Below are 16,865 nucleotides of genomic sequence, written 5' to 3' on the forward strand. Positions count from 1 at the left end.
GGAAACTCTGTAGCTTTAAGTAGGAGACTCCAAGAAGATACTGGAAAAATCAGGGGGATGGTAAACAAGCTCACCTTAGCTGTGTCTCACTTGGCACAAATGGAAGGATGTAAGATAAAGTCCACACAGGAGACAGCAGCAAAAGGAGCTGAGGCATTCATTGCTGGATAACCTGCAAAGTACCCAGCTGATTCCTCAGAACTGCTGAATGAATCAAAATGCCTTACAGTTTTGCCTAAAGGACCCTTTTCCATGTATGTGTGACTTCTTTGTGCATGACCAAAAGCATTTATTGGAGTTTCAGATAGATTTCTCTGTGAAGTCAGTACATTTTAACACAAACTCAACTTTTTGGCTTTTGCTCCCTGCTGTGTAAAAGGGACTTGGATGGAAATTGCACCTGAATCCAAATTGCTGAAAAGGTCTCAGTCGGTTGCTGCCTAATCCTACGAGAACAATGCCACAGGCAGTTCAGAAGACAGTTGAAGAGTCAGGGATATATTATGGCCCATCTTTTATCTTATAACTAATAAACCTGTCTGTTGGGAAAGGTGTTTCTGCAGACTGGTCTTTGCTTCCAGCACTGCCTCTGTATTTTATCCGCTTAAAAGGACCATGTACATACTTGTTGGATAAGACAAGAAGGAGCCGTGGAAGAGGAAATGGGAATCCAGTTGTCTCTTGAGTTGCATATTCTAATGCCCAGACATACTCCATTTCTTCTGGTAAATCATTACAGAAAAAATATAAAGATTTCCCTGGGAAGGGTCAAGAATGCTTCCTAGCCTCCAGAACAGCACTGGCTTGAGAGAAAACTCTCCTGGGAATCAAGCAGTATGCTGAAATCAAGCATGCAAGAGCCCTTGGCAGGAACAATGCTAGGAAAATGCTCTAATTTTTATATAATGACATCAGAAACATGTTGGTGAGTCTGGTCTTCAGACCCTGCATAACTGGAAAGGGACTGTAAAGAGAAGTAATTACTTGGGCATGCATCTGGCCACAGCATCTCCTCCTGCTAGGTGTATGGAGTCCTTCAGTGATCTGGACTCAAGACGCTAACTGTTGTTCACTTAATCCTCTTATCAGATACTAGTCATGATTTCTGAAGAGTTCAAAGCAAGCATTTCAGAGTCCTCTTTAATCATCTTTTCTGGCATCTGGAGAACAGTTCTTCCCTGAGAAGTGGTAAAGTTAGATTAAGAGGTTCTACAAGCAGCAAACCAAAGAAGCCTCACTTCCTCCCCAGGATGTGAATCCTACAGAGCTGACTTCAGGTCTTCTCCAGCTGCTTACCTGTTCTGAAGACACTCATGAAACTGCTCCTTTCTTCAACAGCAAATAGGCAGGCTTCTTGATGTTGGATAAGAGGTTCAGAAGCTACTAGAGGTACATGTATACACACAACACCCCACAGCAGAGGAGCACATGGCCCTGGTTACTAGAGGAAATTCAGCTAAAAGGGACTCTGGAGCTCCCCAGAGCCATCATGGCTAACATGCCATCAGTGGCATGTGGGGCACTTCAGCTAAAGAAAAATATACATAATAATGAATTTAGTGTGAGGTTCTGCTTCCCTCCAGCCTGTTCATTTAACTAGCCTGAGCCACAGACCCAGCACTGGGTACAGAAGGGGCATGGTTGCCAAGGCTGTGTGTTGTGTGTTTTGGCAGCTGTGCTATGTTACAAAAATTATTTACTGACTGAATGTCACAACAGTAAACAACTTGCACATAAACAGGTATATTTGCTTTAGAGTAAAATCCCCTTGTCATGAGCACAATAGTGACAGTATGTCATGAACAAAGACAACACTTGGCAGATCAGGACAGGACAGGCTTTCATGAGCAGCGAGGGCTGCAGAACCTGAACTGAAGGACACTACGTAATGCTCCTGGAGAGACTGGAGATTTCTAGGAGCTGCTCCCGCTAATGGAGAGACTGCAGATTTCTAGGAGCTGCAACCTCCCTGAGCTGCTAGAGATGCTGGATGAAAAGAATAGCAGAGAAGAAACATTTTGAGGGATCCCAGTAAGTGCCACAGATAATTGAAGTAAAATGCAAAATTATGGTGGAGATCCTGGTGAGAAGGCTAGAAAAAAAAGTTGTTGGGTAACTGCAGGGGATTGCTTGGCTTGATTTGTTAGAAAAGAAGATGAAAGGTTACAGTAAGTCTTCATTTGTAAGCTGCTCTGCTGCTTTCTTGTTCAGCACTGTTAACAGGTGAAACTGCAGGCAAATAAATGCCTGTCTCTTCCTACATCACATTCAAATTTGTAAGCCAACCTGCAGCCATGAAGGACTGGAGTGCCAGACAGGAAATTATCACATACAATACTTGGCAGGTCTTCATGGAGTGTCCAGCACTTAGTCCCGCCTGTGCAAGTCAGAATTGTCATGAAGGATTATAAGGTTATTTCATTTCAGTGAACTTTAGGATCCAATTTGGGATCTGTTTAAACACAAGAAACAAGTTCAAATTGCTAATCAATGAAATCAATGAAAAAGAGTAAAATAGACTATCCAGAAACCAACCCCTACTATATAATTTGGGTGTTATTTTTTAATCTTGTTGTCATTGTTGCTAATTAAACACCAGACTGCTTCAAAGGCCAAGAAGGGAACATTAGTATTTTGCAACAGCTCCAAATAATCATGCTCCAGATAACATGGAGAAAATATTTCTCTTCTAGGTATCAGCACATACATATCTTCTATGCATCTGCAAACAGCATGGATCATGGATCAACTCAGCCCATCCAAAGTCTACTCAAACCCACCAGATCCGCCTCCTGGTTTCAGTAGATTTTAAAGAGTGTTTGATGAAGGAGTGAGAAAAATTGAACTGTACTATTTGCAGACAGATACCAGACCCCATAAGAGATATTTTTCCATGTATAAAGTACACTCAGCTAGAATTCACTTACGGAAGAAGAGTAAAATAACTTGGAGAAGTTGTATAGCCTTCTCCTGCTTTTAGCACATGCATAGCTGTTTCTGTCTCTCCTGCTAAATGTGAGCAGTGAGCAGCTACATGGGTAGCTGTAAGGTGGGAGGCTGTGACAGCTGTTCCACTTGTTTGTGCTGGTTGCCCCCTCTAAAGGCTCCTGCCGACTACCAAAGAGATGCCGACCTCCTTCATCCCATTTCAGGCTACTTGAGAACACCATCTGATGATGACTACCAAGCAACAGCTGATCTCTGTTCTCTGCTTGGGAAATCCAGATTCTTCCTCCCACAGAGTAGAGTCTGCATGGGGAAATCCTGGTGATGGAAAAATCCTGGTGATGGAAAACCTGCACCTTTGTAGAAACAACAGATCCAATATCTTCTTAAGAATATATACCATATTTCCTAATGCAATCCATTCAAATCTTGGCCAGTTAAATATCCAGAGTAACCTACAGAATGGAATCTCTACAGTGAATACACTGAAAGAAAAACACCCAAAATAAAAAATATACTTTAAAAAGCAGTATATTTTTTTTCAGCTGACCATGTTACAGTAAAACAAATCTATCAGAGAATTTTATGAGTAGTCATGCTTCACAGTTTCTGTAACTTGGTAACTTCTGATCTGATGAATGCAAACATTATACATGGAATTTGCATTAATAAAATCAACTTCTGTCAATTAGTGATCATAAAACACGTACTTGTAAGCATAATTCTGTCATGGTAATTTACATCTCCAAGTATCTTAATTAAATTATGAAAGGTACTAATCAAAATGAAAGCAAATATTAAAATACATTTTTAAGATTGGCTCCATTCTTCCTCATTGTGCTGGTTTTTATTACTTGCATTGAAATATACTAATTTCTCTGTCTTATTTTTAACAAATTGGAATCTACCATACATATGACTGCCAATATGCAGAATAAATTGTGACCATGATCCTTTGGTAATCAAATTGATGGCACTTCCCTGAAGTGAAGCACAATCTACCTCAGGTACCAAAGTCAGCTCCTTCCTGCTGAAAGCTAGCTGGGACTCTGCATTAGTGGTGTAATTAAAAAGTACATAGATCTTCATTTGTTGGCAACTCTTCTCCTCTGTGAGCTCTAAAACACCACACTTCATGACATTAAGTACATTTTGGGTATTAGGGTAAGAAAAACAGCATAAAATTTTATAAGTCTACAGGCAATTCAAGAACACAAATGTTTCTATTTTGGCTCAATACCAGCAGCTAATTCATATATTCTTTATCACTTGCTAAGGACTGCCTAGTAGCTGCAGATGGGGAAGCAGACTGGTAAATCTGAAACATAAACATTCAGATTTCATGACAAAAGTTTTTCGTCGTATTCCCACTATTCAGTTTCAGTTGCTACACAGTTTTCTTGAACATTTTTTAATCTGCTGCTGCATACCATGAGATCAAGTAATTAATTTCATGAATAAATGGCAGTTGCAGATGCATGCAAGGAAAAGAGCACCTATGCAAAGTAAACAGAAACACAACATAATATAATGTCTACTCTTTTCAGGCAGGATGACCTAACATTACAGGCAGTGCTGGATTTAATCATACTGTGGCTTTAGACCTTGCATTTGATGTTGCTCTAGACACTGATGTAGAAGTAAAATTTGATTGATATTTCCTATTAATTTCTATATTGTTATACATAAGCAATATACATGAATACTGAAATCACAGCTAATGATGGCATCTTTGCAGTGTACCTTTGATATAAATGCATGAACAAGTTCAGCATGCAGCAATACACTAAGGGAAAAAAGAAAGATCTACTCAATTGTTAGGTTCTGTGGAACATTCAAGCTTTCAGGAACTACTAGACATCACAAAGACACCGGCTAGTCTGAAAGAGTAGAGAGTTTTTGTTTTACAGGCCAGCAGTCACACCAACAGTCAAGCCTACAAATAATGCTGAAAAAAATCAAATTCTGAAGAACATCACTTCATTTCTATGGCTTTCAATGCTCTGCAGTTCCTAGTGAATTGAATGGTGTTTGATTATACAGAACTTTCAACCATTAATTATAGATCTGAAGTCCACAGAGCTAAAATTTATCTTAGTCAAGTTTCTTCTCCATGCTATCATAAATAAAAAAAAATTATCAGTGGGTGATTGTATGAAGTTGTGATGATCATAAAATACATTCATATTTGTTGTAGACTTCTTATGGTATCATAGGAGGCAAATGTTTACCCGTGTGGGTTGGGCAGCTCTGACAGATTAATTCACCCACTCTAAGTGAAAAACAAAACTAACTGGAGCAATTAATGATTGTTTTGTCAGTGAGGTGACAAAACCATCATGCAACTTTTGTCAGGGGATTGGAAGCTAACTTTTTTTGACAGACGTTACTTGAATGCTTATTTCAAAAAGCCTGAGCTGTCTTTCAAAGAGCTGAGGCAAGTGTTAATCCTGCTGCTCCTTTGCATGCAAGACTCAAAGACTCTTTAGGCTTTTAATCTGATGAGTACAATAAGTGAGTAAACTTTTTTTACTATCAACTTTCCTATCAAGAAATCTTTCTAAAAGCTACAGCATTTCAGCAATAAAATCATGTGCTTGAACTTTAGCTATCAATATTCCTTTCATGCAACAACAACAATGACACTACCAGTATGAAGGACTGTTTTCTTCTAAAACAAAAATATATCACACATGTTTCCCTTGCAGGACTTAAACTAAATGTGACAATAAGCCATTTTATTTAGCCTTGATAGAACTCTTCGTTCCTCCTCAAGATTTTTTTTCCTCAAGTTGGCTCCTCTTTTTTGCTTTGGCTCGAGTCATTAGAAATATCAGAATCAAAGATCTGCATGACAGATGGAGCTCAGTTGTGAAGAATGCCTTTGGCTGGTGAGGATCTTTGCCTGGCAGGTGTCAAACCAAAATTAATACTGCACATATTATAGCGAAGTGAGACTGCATTCCTTCCTGACCACAAACATGTATTAATAGAACAAGCCACTCACAGCAAGCTAAAACAGTACTATCATTCTGCTGAATCCTCCACTGCTTGGCATTTTATTTAATCACTTACATCCATACAAAACAAGTAAACAAAGTGCAACAGGTGAGTTTAGTGTCTCCTTACAGACATTTTGCATAGGTGTAAAGACTTCACAAAATGCCATAAGCAACACGGATGTAGACCCCTCCTGGTTTCTTTTCTTCTTCCATTTTTTGTATCAGTACTCTAAATGCTTATGAACTTTAGCAGACTTTTTGACATTTCAAAATACACAGGAAAAAAAAGGTAGTAGTACTAAAATACACTGCTCAGCTACCATCAGTTGCTGTGCCTGGCTTGCCAAATGCAATTCAACAGCCTGAGTCAGAAGACAGAGCTTTCCATAGGTGTCAGGAAGGAGGGCTTCAGGTGGCGTCACTTGCGTCTCTCCATTTTCAGATGAATGGAAGGCTTAGCATCACAACCAGCCCTCTCAAGTGCCAAGTCAGTGGAAGATACGCAAGAAACCAATTTAGAACCTCATGGCTGGTTTCACAGATCCATACTGTCCAACAGCAATTTTAGCTGTCCAATAGGACTGTAATTTTAGAAGGTCACAGCCACGAGACTTTTAGTTATCTGTAAAGCAAATGTGAGAATGCATTTGTGTGTGTGCGCATATAAATATATATATATATGTACATATATATGTATACACACACACACACACATATGTATGTATGTATGTACATGTATACACAAACCTCCCTAATTTTTCAAAATCTTAATTAAAATATATGGAAGTCTGAGATATATGCAAGTCAAATTCATTCCCTTTTTAAAATTTCATTTCCACAAATTGGTTATGGATCTGTCACCTGACCCTGGTGGGAAAAGGGTAAAAATGGGAGTGTGGATGAAGTAATTTCCGAAACCGAGGTCCAGAGAGCACTTTACACCAGCAGGGATTGGATGAGCACTTCTTTTTCCTCCTTGAGTCAGCACAGACAGAAAAGCCCGCAGCATGTGCTCAGGAGTGGGGCTCGTGGCTGCCCTGTGACATGGCCAGTGCTGGGTGACACAACGCGCTGATCCTCTGCCGTCATTAGAGATCCCAAGACAGCACGGAAAGTAAGGAGATGACTCACAGCTGCAACCATGCACTCGAGGGCTAAGGACCCAATTACTCTTCTACTCACTCAGGAACAGCATTATGCCAAAGGAACTGAAGTCAGTTCAAAATTAAACAAGGTATTAGCAAACATTTGCATTACTTAGGCTGTTTGTAGAAGATTCATGCTACTACTAGTGGGATGATTCATACGTAAAAACCTAAACATCTGAAAAAATATTTTCGTTAAGCAGTTAATTTTCATGTCTCATGCATAGACAATGTTTTCCCTCTTAGTTTTGTAGTTTACTAGCTGCCAGACTTTGATCCAGAATTGAAATTTCAATCATTTTGGCTTTTGTACCTAATGAATCAGAAATAAAAATGTTTTAACAACAGAATGAAAAGGCTCGAAGATCGACAGACCATAAAAGATTTGTTATACTTGGTTTGGGATTTTTGCACAGCTATGTCTAATCTAAGTGAGATTAAAACAAAAGTAAAAAGCAAAACTAAAAACTAGACAAATCTCTTCTGTCCCCCAGATGCAGAAATACAAGTGATATTAGTGTCCTTGAAGGAAAGAAACCTGAAAATCTGCTACAAACAAGAGAAAACGACTGTTATTTCCTTGACAACTGTTCCTGACATCACAGGAACCTCTTAGAGGTAACAATGGAAAACAAATTTAAGAAAGGATTTTTTCTTTGCTTAAGCAAACATCTTTTAGGTTCTACAAACTCAGAAACAAAGAAATCGAGAGGCTTTCTTCATAATGCTGAAAATTTTAGCACCAGAACTGTAAACATCAGCTGACTTTATTAAAGAAATCAAACACACCTTGAAATTAACCTTCTAATTGATTTGAGGGTTAGGGTGAAGTATTTTGACTCTCACATTGTAACCTTATTTTGTGTGTGTTCTCCTCAGAGAAGAGGTAAATGCCCTGGCAATGCGAGGTTAACACATTCTACAGAAGTGGCCTCAGTTTCCCCTTTGTGGAAATGCACCACACCACATCAGCATATGAAAACTCAGCTGTGTTGTGCAGAAACCACACAGTGCCCACCCACCTAACTGAGCCTTCCACCTGCACCTTAGTATGTGGGAATATCCTGATGACAGAGGGTTCATGTACAAGTTTACAAGCACCAAGACAGAAGACAGGTGAAAATTTGGCTGCAATTCTTTGTTGTTCTCTGATCTTGGGAGATTCGAGCTTTCTAAGTCTGTTACAGAGCCTAGGAACTGTATGCTAAAGCCACAAGACTGACCTATTTAAGTATCTTTATTCAGTTTTATTGATTGAAACTGGAGGCTTCTTATCTACTCAAAAGGGGTTGACAAGAAGATGAAGGTACTGCTACAACTCAGGCTTTTCAAGACATACAATTTACTAGACATTACACAGTGATATTTATACTGTATTTGAGACATTTGAGAACTTCAGGCACCCTGTGAAAAAATCCTTGCTTGAGGCATCTTGACATTTACACATATATAAAGATTTTCACGTTCAAAATTGCCAAGTAAATGGGAATAGTCAAGCTGAAAACTGTAAAGAGCCTTCCTCTTTTCAGGAAGATCTGTGCAGGCAGATTATGAGACTTGGGACAAGAATCCTTGGATCACCTCAAGAAGCCACATCTCCTTTTGAAACAATCCAGGTCTCAATCATTTGACAAAGAGACTCAACAGACCCCCTCTGTAAACCAAGCAAGGAAAATAGAAGCCATTTTTAATACGGTTCTTTGTGTCATGCAAGTATTTCCACATGAAAGTAGAGAAACTCAGTCAACCAAAGATGCCTGTGTCTGTAAGGCAGGAACACAGCTTTTACAGGGAGCAAGTCTGTTTGGAGCAGCTGAACAAAAGCTTGATGAAGGAATTTCAAACAACATAGAAAATTGTCTCAGATACACAACTGAAAAAAAAAAAATATAGCTCTGTAAACCCACAGAATGCTCTTTTAAAGACCCTAAGGAACACAGCTTGAGAATATCTATCAAATAAGATCAGTCAGAGATACATGCAGAGACAGCAGGAGGCAGCTGAAACAATCTGCAGCACAGCTCTAGTGCTCATCAATCTCTGAGAAAAAAGATAATTACTGCATGAATGTGCACATTACACCAAAGCACAAAGCCAAGGAAAATACATATCTCTGCTAGAAAGAGAAGGTGAGAACTCCTCAGGTTTTACACAGTGGTCTACAGCTCTGTATATTCCAATCCAGTATACTTTCTTTGACTGAAAACACAGCTGTGGCTCTAATTTTGAAGTCCACATTTTTCTGTGGGAATCATTAAATGTAACATCTTTGTCCTGTTCAACAGAAAAACAAATTAATTTCTATTTTTTTACTCCACTGCAGCCTTAATTTAATTGTGCAACATTTGCTTTAGAAAAATATTTGAAGATGTTTTAGATATGACCTCATTTATACACCATCCCAGGCTTTCCAGGAACTCGGAACCATCAGCCTCCTAGCCTTTCTTGTATCTGAACTACTGTATTTTATGGCTTCCATGCTGTATTGTCTGGATGCTCCCTGCGCAAATGGGAGGGGAGATGTTCTGCTAAATACAAACACTTAGGGAGGGGAGTTTGCAGTCTCAGGTGTGGGTTGTGAAAAAGTCTTTGTATGTATTAGGTTATGTACACAGAGTTTGCCAGGATTATGTTAAAATAACTCCAAAGAGTTGGGCCTACGCATGTCAAAAAGGAAGAGCATCAGAGAACCCAACAGCCCAGCAGCTCATCTATCCTGCATTTCCCACTCATGACCACAAATTTGAAAGGTGCCCATATTCAGATGCTGCTGGAGCCCTGCTTGCCTCTGCAGTTTTAATCAAAGAAGCTAATTGACCGGGTCCTAGAAAGGTAAATATATAGGTCATCCCAAATAATCTTGAGTAAGGAACTGAGCACAATGGAATATGGAAATCCACTAAGGTACTGATAACAAAAGGGAGCAGACAACCAAAGGGGTCACTTGCTATTTGAGCCAGAAAGGCTGAAATGTTATGGAAACAAATAGGTACATATATAAACCTCACCTCTACTCTGCCAGCTGCTTCACACAGAATTTTAAGGCATTGAGTTTAATATGGAAAAATATACCTTTGATTCAAATTCATATGTCTGCATTTACACAAAGTGATAGTTTTTCCAGGACAGTTCACAGTGTAGGTTCCTTTTTGTCTCTTAGCACTGGCTTAGTCAGTTCCCACTTTCTATCACCTTCTCAATCTCTCTTCTCTTCCCTGCCTCATGTTGCAATTGCTGGAGGATTCTGGTGCTGGGACACTGTGCTACCACGATGTCCACCCACCACAGAAAGGCAGCTGGTCTCTTCCCCAGCCCATGCTGGGCAGGCATGCAGCCGTCCCACTGGATAGGTGGACTTTTCTGACAAAGGTATGTTGCAAGTTTTTCCATGACAAAAATCCCCTGCTACTTCTAAGAAGTGCATTTGTTTTCTTCTTTTTCTCCTCCAACTTTTTCTCTCCTTCCCCCACTTTTTGAGCAGCAAGGAGAGTGACAGGGAGAATAATGATGTCCTCAGCTTCTGTTGGAAAAACCCACAAAAATTTTCCACCAAAAGCTTTTATTTCTGGCTTTTCTTTTTTTTTTTTTTTTTCCCCTTGTTTTTTGTTTTCTGTGGGGTTTTTTTGTTGTTGTTGTTTGGATTTTTAAATTTTTTTTTTGCACAGTGAGGTTCAGAAGCCATATTTTAAATTTCAATTTCCTAAATAAGGGTCCAGTTAATACTGTCATTTTGTGTGAAAGGTAGCAGAGACCCAGTACCTCTTTTTCACTTAGCACAGATTGCAGCTGTAAGTGTGGCAAGAGGTCAGCTTGAATTTTTCTCTTGAACTTTTGTATCTTTTCAAATCTCTTTTCAGGGTTTCAGCTGTATAAATCAAACCCCATATTCCAGTGTGGATGGACAGCTTGTCAGGCCTGCTTTCTGCCAGTTGGCTCTGCACTTCCCAGTGTTAATTCCCACTGGCTCCACATGTTCGAGAAGAAGGAAGAAAAGCACTTGTGAGCAAAGAGAGGACCAGAGCAGCCAAAAGCTGCAGTGGCCTTCCCATGCATGGAGAGAGCATCACAGGGGGGTGCAGCTGGTAGTGGAGAAGAAAAAGTGTGTGTACACACCACACACTGTCTTGGTATCAACTCAGGAGTCAGCCTTGTTTCCTGTGCGCTTTGTCTGAGCAGATGGCAAAGCATGATGGCTGCTGGGTTAGGATTCTGCTGCCAAACCAGCCCCCAGCTGTTTTCAGACTGCTGCTCTCTTTACCAATGCAAAAATAGTCATCTCCCTAATTCCCTCCTTCAAAGTATTATTTTTGGTATTACAGGAGCATATACCTAGCCAGACTATATAATTAACATTACACAATTTTTAATTATCTACCTACAACCATCTTCCTGCTCTAACTGGTGATGGTGGTGTTGAAGGGAGGTTGTTTTGCTGGGTTTTTTTTTTTGAGACTACTATGAAAATCTGAATTCCCGGGTAGAAACTCACTTGGTACAGAGCCTGCACTACCAAGTGTAGAAGGTGACCCATCACTCTAGCTATCCCATGGAAAAAAGCTTGTGACATTGTGACACAGAAGTAAGCCCAAACTTCATTTGCAATAGCAAATACATAAGGCAGGAGTCAGGAGGGTTCTAGAAAAGACAGTGACAGAAACACATACTTATTTAATTTATTCCTTCGTCAACTGGGGTTTCCTCATTTATTTTTGTCCAGGAATGTCCTATAAGGCTAGGTTGTTAACTGTCTGGGACCCTTCCATCAGAGTCTCCAAGTTTGTGCTCCACAGGGCAGCACACCTTCCTTTGGGTATCCCTGCTTCTGGCAGCGCAAAAAGGCTCACTAGCACAGCAAGGTGTAACTCCATGCCACCCTGACCCAGGAGCAGGGTGTGGGCCTCCTGAGACTCAACAACTATCTACAAAACATGAAACAAGTGAAAATCCAACCCCGTGACCTCATTGGCACAAGTAAGTTCCAGACAAACCAACACAAATACAGCTCTTGGATACATGATGAGTTTTGGGGATAAACAACCGTCATCCTCTTTGCTCCATACCTCTGAGTCTGCTTGCTCCTGGAAATAGCGGAAGGAACACCCCAACTGCGTGTATACGCACGCACTTCTCAGCAGACCAACAGCAAATGTTGATCCAGCAACTATAGCTGGAACACAGCAACCCTACACCAGCAATAAAGCACCACTGGGTCAGATGTTATGGTGTCAACCCAAATTAAGCATCATGAAGCGTGCATCAGCCAAGCCAGCAGCACTCCTTAGCTTCAATAAGACTTGAGCTGTGCTATGTGGAATTGCTGCTTTCCACATGGAATATCTCATTTAAAGCAGGGGCTGCCACAGCAACTGCAATAGCACCACTGATTTTTGATGTGATAAGCTGTATTTAGAGCAGGAAAGCATTGCTCTGTGAGCTGACAAGCAAGCCAAACAATGAGCGATAAAGTCACGAGCTTCAAGTTTTAATACCTGGTGTCAGTCCTATTTCCCAAAGCAAAGTGTAGTTTATGTACATTGTAGACATTTTCTGTCTGAAGCAATACTAACACATAATCTCTTTATTTATACAGCCCATGAAGTGTCCCCACCCACACAATGGTCTGATTCTAGATCCACCCTACTGTTGTCTGTGGGAGTAAATCCAGGTGTGTTGCAGAACCAATGGGTCTTCATATTCTGCAACATCAGACAACGTGATTCCTTCCTCACAAGGCTCCAAGGTTCTCCTAGACCAATTTTAAAAAGTGAGAGGGCAGGGAAAGGAGGGAAGAGTAGACAGATTTGTGGTGGAACTAAAAACTCAGAATTTCTTGAGTCTTTGTCATATGCTGTAATAGCAAAATCATGCTTCCTGTCTTCCACATAAACAGCAAACCTTTTTTTTCAGGGTACGAGATCATTAGGAAATTCCCTAAGCTCACCTTACTTTGGCTTCTTCCCTCACTTGGAAATATAATTTCAAAAAAAAGATCAGGCCATTAAATGTAGTCTAGATTATTGTTTCCAAATACTCCTTTCAGCATGGAAAGGACCAACCATGGAATAACCAAGCAAGTCACCTTATGCAACAGTCAAGAGAACTATTTGTGCTCTTATGCTATGTTTTTAATTCCTCTGAAGGCTGCTTTCCCCCAGGGAATTCCAGTAATCTGACTTATTGAAGTGTGTTTTGACAAGTTATAACAGTCCAGAAAACCCACTTATGAAATTACATCCTGGTAGCATCTTCCAAAGTAAACTGAAATCTTGGTATCACAGCTCATTTTGGAAAGTACTGTGCCATATCTTTCATTTGTTATGAGAACATAGGTTGAGTTTTAGGTGTAGATAACAGGTGGTGTTACACCTATTGATGGTACAGCAAGATGTAATCTTCCCCTGTACCAGGTTTTTGTACCAGCAGGGGCCCCATGGATCATCTCCTGAAATAGACAAGAATAAAACCATACAATCTTAATATATTCCTATTTCATCTACTTTCTTTCACTTTAGGTGAACACACTGTAAAGTCATCAGCTCATCCTGAAGCCTGTTTGTCCATTCCCAACTAAGTAAATCAGAACAAGATGCCAGTGTAGATGTCAGCCTGTTGGAAAGACAGGAATATTAGCAGAGTCTAAGGACCTTTTTACTATTCCCACCAGCAGTGCCTGCAGGCGCCAGTCACGTGCCACATGCCAGGCACAGCACAGGGTTCCCATCATGTAGGTTTTCTCTAGTTACATCACTACTCCACAAGCCTACCAGTCTCATACTGTATTTTGCTTGCCACTGCCATGGAGAGAAGATATTTGACTGGGTTTGAAACTCTTATATATAAAAAATTCAGGATTCAGAGGGCAGAAGTTTTAAAATGCTAGAAGTGACAACATTTTGGGAAGTCCCAGAAAGTATGGATGGACCAACCCCATTCTGTCCCTGGGCTCAGCTCCAGCCCCGGATGATTTAGAACATCCTGGAGATACCTACTAGGAAGACAAAGGAGACAGAGGTACTGAAAAGATAGAAAGTCCCACACTAACATATTTCAGTATCCATATTTTTCTTCCTGAATATCCCAAAACAGAAAGCAGACAGATTTTCTGTAGAAGTTGCTAGGATTTATTAAAGACAGGATATTGATATGAAACATTCATGACCCTCAACTTAGCAGTATTTCTCTTGGATGGGGTAACAAGGTAAATTTATTACACATCAGTGCCAAGAAGCTCATAATAAAAATACAGATTATAGTTCTCAGACTCATCAACTCAAACCAGATATTGTTGAAGAAACAGTCCAGCACGAGGAATGTCTCATAAGATACTTGCACTACCAAATCAACATATGAAATATATATTTTATCCAACTATAGGATGCAAAGAAAACAATTTGATTTAAAGACCCTGACACAAAGCCAGCCTGTGAAGACATGAGAAGGAGACCCCTTGTCATGTTATCCCAGGTGTGGAGTGTGCAGAGGAAGGTGATAGATATGTTAGACATGGGCAAAGCAAGCAGAGATTTTATAGCATCCTGAGCTGATGATATTACAAGACATTAAAAGAACTAATAAAGCATGAATAAAGCAAGATAGAGAAATACTGCAACTTCTTGGGAAGCTAAGCTTCAGCAAAGGTTCAGGCAGATCACAGCCACAGCAAATCTTTACACCAATTTTACCCATATAATTTAGCCCCCTTTCCTCTTCCGTTCCTGAGCTTTATTTACTTTCTTTATTGGAACATATATAGTGAAGAATCAGTAATTGAGGACCAATTTATTAAATTCCTGATAGTAAGATCTAAATACTTCATTCTGCTTCTGCTGCACTCCATAGAAAAGTAAAGATATCTCTTAAAAATGGTCCCAGATCTTGCCTCTGTGGCATCTGCGTGGTCTGCATGGCTCCAGGAACACCTAACACATCAGCCTGCTGTGAAAGGAGGACCTAATATGTCCTTAGGTTTTGAAGATTGAAGGCATTGTAACTGCTGAAAGTTTCCATAAATCAGACTATAACAGTCCTTTAACAACTCGTCTCTTCTCATTTCCAGACATACTACCAAGGGGAAAAATTTATTCTGCCAAGGATTTCCAGTGTTTCCAATTCCTCACTTCTTCCATCTCATTCTCCGGAAAAACAAAGCAAAGCCAAAAAAACACAACCCTCCCCCAAATTCCCAAAACAAAGAAAAATTAAACAAACAAAACAAGTAAGCACCACAGTGTTTCTAACTGCCTTCCAGAATACAACAAACAAAAAAGCATTTAAAATTGTTTTAGTTTGGGAAAGTTACTAACCATGAGATCTCTAGTGTGTGTCTGCATTTAATAGAGAATGTAATGGAAAAAAAAAATAAAACTTTAGTGACCATCCAAGAAAGATTTCATGAAAAACAGGGTGGAAAGGAGTTTGTTTGGATTTAATGTTTCCCCAGAAGCATCTCTAGTCCAAACATTACACCACAGGTCAAATGGAGGGGAGCCAGAAAGTGGAACACTTTAAAAATAACCCCTAAAAAGGAAAGTGAAAGTGGCCAGTCTAGTTAGAATCACAGAATGGTTTGGGTTGGAAGAGACCTTAAAGACTCTACAGTTCCAACCCCCCTGCCATGGCCAGGGACACCTTTCAGTACAACAGGTTGCTCAAAGCCCCATCTAATCTGGCCTTAAATACTTCCAGGAACAAGGAATCAGCAACACCTCTGGGCAACCTGTTCCATCACCTTATCACTGTCGCTAAGAATTTCTCCCTAATATTTAATCTAAACCTACCCCTTTCAGTTTGAAACCACTCCTCCTTGTTCTCTCACAATACGTCCTTGTAAAAAGTCTCCTTCCAAGTTCCACCTTTTGTGAGCGTGAAATGGCTATTCTGTGATAAAAAACAAATTTGGGCTCTGGTACCATCACTGAATATCAGTAAATACTGCAACCTACACATAGGAAGTTCAACAGAAAAATATATGTTCAGCTTGTAAAATTCTTCCTGACTGGTACTACTGCTTTCAAGGAAGCTTACATTAAAATACTTCAGTCTGGAACTGACAGTTTAAAATACTACAAAACTATCTTCAACCCTCTATTGTAGCCCTTTCAAGATGCCTCCTTGCAGACAGAGAAGCTCAACAAAGCTTTCACATGAGACCACCTACTAGTAACATCAGAAAAACTGTATGGGGCAGGTGCCTTGGTAATATTTTATAGCAATAGAGTTCATCTTGCCAGTCTGTTCCATGCATATTAATACTTTATTTAAGATGTTCCTTCCAAATGAAGGAAAGTAACCTGTTCAATGTCTGATAATGATCAGAAACTGCATTGTGATGTTCATGTAAGCTCATTTCTCCTTTATAGCATTTCCCTGGATCTCAAGGTTGAAGATGTTGAGGGAAGAGAGAAGGATGATGTTGAGCACTAAGGCAATGGAAAGCAGTCATATGTTGTCCCAGTAGATCTCACAGGCAGCCCTTGCAATTTCCTCGATGCCTGTCAAATTGTCAAGATCACAAAATGCCTGGAAGGAAATTTTTCCCTCTTCTCCAGCTGCTCTTTGAGACAGAGATGTGTGCCATTTAAAGGGGAACCAGAGGATTAAGCATTAAATTGCCTGACAGGCAGAGCACTTGAGGCCCATGAAAGCTAAATATCTTAATCAAAGAGAAGACAATTCCAAACTTCTTGTCAAGCATGACTAAGAAAGAAGTGATCTTACTAGAGAAAGAAATGACCAGCAGCTTGAAGCACTCAAGCAAGTTGTAGAGGAAAAT

The 16,865-nt window shown here is 40.0% G+C and overlaps 1 protein-coding gene across 2 annotated transcripts in view; it reads right to left on the reverse strand.

The window, feature by feature from the left end:
• The window catches only part of LOC131592171 (death domain-containing protein CRADD-like), a 79,447-nt gene that overhangs the window by 7,023 nt on the left and 55,559 nt on the right, over positions 1 to 16,865 (reverse strand). The window lies entirely within an intron of this gene.

This window comes from Poecile atricapillus, chromosome W (assembly GCF_030490865.1).
Source record: "Poecile atricapillus isolate bPoeAtr1 chromosome W, bPoeAtr1.hap1, whole genome shotgun sequence".
Lineage (NCBI taxonomy): Eukaryota > Metazoa > Chordata > Aves > Passeriformes > Paridae > Poecile > Poecile atricapillus.